The sequence below is a fragment of the Zingiber officinale genome, chromosome 9B (genome assembly GCF_018446385.1).
Source record: "Zingiber officinale cultivar Zhangliang chromosome 9B, Zo_v1.1, whole genome shotgun sequence".
NCBI classification, from domain to species: Eukaryota; Viridiplantae; Streptophyta; class Magnoliopsida; order Zingiberales; family Zingiberaceae; genus Zingiber; species Zingiber officinale.
Genome location: NC_056003.1, coordinates 95,695,768 through 95,701,618, shown reverse-complemented (window position 1 = coordinate 95,701,618; position 5,851 = coordinate 95,695,768).

Below are 5,851 nucleotides of genomic sequence, written 5' to 3'. Positions count from 1 at the left end.
AAATTCAAAATTCTAAATTCAAAATTCAAAATCAAATTAAAAATTCAAAATTATAAATTCTAAATTCTAAATTCAAAATTTAAAATCAAATTAAAAATTTGAAATTAAATTATAAATTCTAAATTCAAAATTCAAAATCAAATTAAAAATTTGAAATTAAATTATAAATTCTAAATTCAAAATTCAAAATTTGAAATTAAACTATAAATTCAAAATTTAAAATTCAAAATCAAATTAAAAATTTGAAATTAAATTATAAATTCAAAATTCAAAAATAGATGGTGGATCCAAACTAGCTGGCACCTCCAACTGAACTACCCGACAGGGTAACTGGACCTAATTTACCCGAAATGGGTAAAACAAGAGTAGATTACCCGGCAGGGTAATTAAGGTTAGTTTAAAACGGGCTAAGTTTAACTTGAACCACAGTACCGGTGAAGTTTTTGGATGATAGTACGTTAGGGAAACTTGGGCATCGCATGTCTAGGAAGATATGAGTTCGACCTGGTGCATTTGGCCAAGTGGAACTGACCGAAGCTACCCTTAAATGGATCCCAACTAGTTAGACCAAGGTTTAGTATTAAGTTCAATGGGTAGGACTATTTGGAAAACCTTGAAGGCATGGTTACTTTAATGAGCTCCGTGTGACTCACCATAGCCCAGAAGTTTATCCAAAAAATGCTTACTTGTTGAACCCAAAGCTAAACCTGAATCTAATACAAAGTTAAACCAGACCCTTAAATTCAACAATAATTCATCTCACAACAATTATAGGATTTCCTGATTGACAATTTAGATCGGGTGAGATGACTAAGAAATTAAAATTAAAATTGACTTGAATTTAAATCAAGTTAATTAACAATTAAACTCAAATTTCAAAATTATTTTAAAACTTAAATTTCAAAATTGTTTTAAAAAATTTAAAAATTTAAAAATTGTTTTAAAAAATTAAAACTTCAAAATTGTTTTAAAAACTTAAATTTCAAAATTGTTTTAAAAACTTAAAATTTTCAAAATTGTTTTAAAAACATAAATTTCAAAATTGTTTTAAAAACTTAACTTTCAAAATTATTTTAAACTTAAATTTCAAATTTCAAAATTATATTAAAACTCAAATTTCAAAATTATTTTTAAAACTCAAATTTCAAAATTATTTTTAAAACTCAAATTTCAAAATTATTATTTTTAAAAACTCAAATTTCAAAATTATTTTTAAAAACTCAAATTTTAAAATTATTTTAAAAAACTAAAATTTCAAAATTGTTTTAAAAAAAAAACTTAAAAATTTTCAAAATTGTTTTAAAAACTTAAATTTCAAAATTGTTTTAAAAACTTAAAAATTTCAAAATTGTTTTAAAAACTTAAATTTCAAATTTTTTTTAAAAATTTAAATTTCAAAATTATTTTAAAAACTTAAATTTCAAAATTGTTTTAAAAACTTAAATTTCAAAATTGTTTTAAAAAAACTTAAATTTAAAAATTGTTTTAAAAACTTAAAAATTTCAAAATTATTTTAAAAACTTAAATTTCAAAATTGTTTTTAAAAACTCAAATTTCAAAATTATTTTAAAGAACTAAAATTTCAAAATTGTTTTAAAAAAAAAAACTTAAAAATTTTCAAAATTGTTTTAAAAACTTAAATTTTAAAATTGTTTTAAAAACTTAAAAATTTCAAAATTATTTTAAAAACTTAAATTTCAAAATTGTTTTAAAATTTTAAATTTCAAAATTGTTTTAAAAACTTAAATTTCAAAATTGTTTTAAAAACTTAAATTTCAAAATTGTTTTAAAAAACTTAAATTTCAAAATTGTTTTAAAAACTTAAAAATTTCAAAATTATTTTAAAAACTTAAATTTCAAAATTGTTTTAAAAACTTAACTTTCAAAATTATTTTAATCTTAAATTTCAAAATTATTTTTAAAACTCAAATTTCAAATTATTTTAAAAAAACTCAAATTTCAAAGTTATTTTGAAAAAAAAACTTAAATTTCAAAATTATCTTACAAAATCCATTAACTTTAAAAAAAAATTTCAATCTAAAATCTTTATTAAAAAAAAAAATTATATAATAAAAAAGGAAGGCGCCTCATGGAGGCGCCTCCCACACTGGAAGGCGCCTCCAAGAGCGGCGGGAAAGTTCCCGCCGCATCACCTTAAGGCGCCTCGGATCGATCCGAGGCGCCTCTTAAACCTACTGAAGGCGCCTTATTATACTTAAGGCGCCTTCAACTCCCATCTTTAGAAAACGAATAAATTCCTTCTGTTCGTTTCTCTGCCGACGCCGAACACATCTTCCGCGTGCGGATTCTAGCAACCAAGGCGCCTTCAACCCGTTTAATCTTCCCTCAACACTTGGCAATGCCTCCTAGGTATAATCCCAATCCTTCCCAATCAACTTTTACGTAAAATTTCTGCTTATTTCTGTCAATTTTTGGCAAAATCGTTGAAAATAGGAAGCGCCGACACGTTGATCCTAATCCAGCTAGACTTCCATCAGCAGATATCAGATTCCCTACTATACATCTTAGGGATACCTTTGCTAATTACATTTTTGAATCTATCAAACCTAGATATGTAAATAGGACCTTTTATACCCAGTTTTGTCAGCCAGCTAGCCAAATGATAGAGCACTATCAACTGGACCAATTGGTTTACTGCACTGATACAGTAAACCAGGAGTTATGTGCACTGTTTTATCATAATCTTGAGAGGGTTGATGATAATAGGTACTCCACCAGAGTTGCTGGCGTTGACATTGAGCTTACTCCCACTTTTTTACACACCACCCTAGGACTTAGGGTTTCAGAGTCTACCTTCTTATGCTACCCCAGTAGGGATCTGCCATTTGGCGATCCTTACTCCCACATTACGTTAGATACTATCTATACGTATTTCTTCGGGGAAGAGAGACCTGCTAGCCTGACTGAGTTCAAGTCAGTCTCTCTTCGGGTTCAGGACTACGTGATGTATAGGGTCCTGACAACATGTATTCTGCCAATCTCATCTCGGGATGTCCCGAAAATGAGACCTTCCCACTCATTTTTCTTGTACGCCCTGTGTCATCGATTAGATATCGATATAGCCCTGCATATATTCCAGAACATTATCTGTGCATCTGGGACAGTCACCTCCAAGATAATACACATGCCCTATTGTCATATTTTGACACGCTTCTTTTCTACCATAGAGGGTATAGATGTGACCAGGGGAACAGTCATTCCTCTTACTATATATGATGAGCTAGGATCCCGTAGTTGTAGACTAGCCGGTGCCGATATCACAGCTGATGGCCCTATCGCTCCAGCAACCGAGGATATACCAGGCGAGGGAGAGGAGTGGGCTGATTTCTTAGCTGAGGATCTTTTCTCAGATCCTTCCCCGTCTGCCAGACCATCCACCTCAGCTGGACCTTCGACCTCTACATCACTCTCCGTCGAGGACAGACTTGCTCGACTCGAGGTCGAGTCCATCCAGACACGACGGATAGTTCTCTCTATTCGATCCGAGATGGCTGTCGGATTTACGTCCCTTCGTGACAAGATACAACGTCTAGGTCAGCCAGCACCCCAGCAGCCCCATGCACCACCTTCCGCTGATGACCTTCCAGCTGATGCTCCTTGAGTGGATGATCCTACTATTTGATATGACTAATTTATGCATTGTACTATGAACACCCTCACTTCACTACCTATTCATTTTGTTAGACTTCCTTGAAGGGTTATGTACTTACTTGCATGCTTAGTCAGTTTCACAAATTCTGGGTTTACTTATCATCTTTCAAAATCTAGGAAAAATAATTTTCAAAATTCTCAATTTCCTAGATTTTTCAAAATTTTGTAATTAGCTTAAGCGGTTCCCCTAGAAATCATGTTACCCTAGAATTAAGCCAGAGCATCTCACAAACACCTAGTTCTACCCTGATTGTGATTGAAAAACATAGAACGACGTGAGATGCATAGGGTACAGCCTGGACTCAAGAATGCTTATATCTGTGCATCGATATGAGTCTGGGCGTTAAATACGCAATATACATTAATCAAGTTGAGTCTTCCAGCTCTAGCCAAATCTAACTGGACCAAATCAACTTGACTTGACTAACCATGTGAAAGTTGTTGCCCTATAGGCAGTCAGCAAGTAGCTAAAGGTTAGACAGTTGGTAAAAGGACACTCAGTTTTCTAATTAAGCATGTTTTGATCTTTAGGGCTCTGATACCTCTTAAAAATCAATCTATTAAACTTAACCCATGCTTGGACTTAAGGATCAACTGACTTCTTAAAACTAAATTTTAGCTATTTTGCTCCCTCCTTGTCCTAAAATTTAAATATTGTTTAAACTTAAGCTAAGTTCTCAAAATTCAATACTTGTAAAAAAAAAAAAAAAAAAAAACCAAGCGAAGTTCCAATCTTAATTTTCAAAACTTTGTTGAACTCAGATCTTAATTTTCAAAACTTTGTTGAACTCAGCTAACTTTTTGAATTAGTACACAGTCTCCAAACAGTTCTATAATGCTAACTAAATTTCCAAAGAGCTAACATCATCTTTTCACTTAGCTAAGAATAAGAAGGGACTGTTATGTGGTCTCAAAATCTAGTTATTCAAATGACTATTCTTGCTTATTTTTGATATATGGCAAAGGGGGAGAGTAGCAAAATTGTAAATGTAAAATTCAAAAACTTAAATTAATATAAAAGGGGGAGCATATAGTTTACTTTAGCAAAATTTGCTTTGGTAAATGTGTTCATCTATTCTTAGCAAATTTGCTTGTGTTAAAAATGTTTATCTATTCGTTTGTTTATTTAACTTTGAATTTGAGTTGCCATAATCTAAAGGGGGAGATTGTTGGTGCAGGAAGCATCCGACGATCGAACTCATGTTTTGATAATGGCAAAGGATTCAAAGTTAAGGTGTTGTGTATTCTAACAAGTCTACTTGAGGTTTTCAGGAAAGTCCTAGCTGTAGTTAGGCAAAGGGAAAAACCCTGGGGGGTGGTAACCCTAGGTCATAGGGGGTGGTAAACTTATGCGGAAAGTCTTGGCAGGTCGATGACTTCAAGCAAAAAGTCCTAGGGGGTGGTAACCCTAGGTGGAAAGTCCTGGTGTCGTGAACCAGGTAAAAGACTGGACTAGCCGGGAAGCGGATGTCCAGCAGAAAGTCCGGAAGCATCGAGTGCTGAGCAAAAGTCCAGTCGATCTGGAGGATCGACTGGCAACAGGTAAATCTCCTGAGTGGAGTAGGTGAGGGCGCGTTCCCCGTAGAGGAAACAATAGGCGTCGGGTCGACCTAGGTTTCCGGTCGGAAATTCGAAGTCAGACCCGGATAGTCCGGAGACTGTCATAACTTCATATTCATACTATTATTTTGTGTTAACTTTGTGTTGCAGGTATTTTTGGATTAAAAATACTTGCAGGTACCAAAAACACAAAGAAGAACTCGGATGAACAGTGTCCGAGGCGCCTCCATGAGGCTTGGAGGCGCCTCGGGTTCAAAATCCTGAGCTGGCGCGAGGAGCATGCTTAAGGCGCCTTGGATGGATTGAAGGCGCCTTAGACAGCTTGGAGGCGCCTTGAAGGGTTTGAAGGCGCCTTCAGGTCGCGGCAGTCAAAGGGTTATCGCAGCAAGCAGATCGGGATAAAATTCTTGTTTAAGGCGCCTTGGAGTTTGTTTAAGGTACCTTGAACACTGTTTAAAAGCAGTGGTCGACCAGCAGCTCAGTACAACACTTCTTCAAGCAATCTTCTGCAACATGCTGCGAATACGACCATCCCCAAGTGCTGCAAGAACACCTCGACGACCCGAAGCTTCGGATTTAATCTTTTGTTGTCGGTATATTTTTATTACTGCTTAAATTG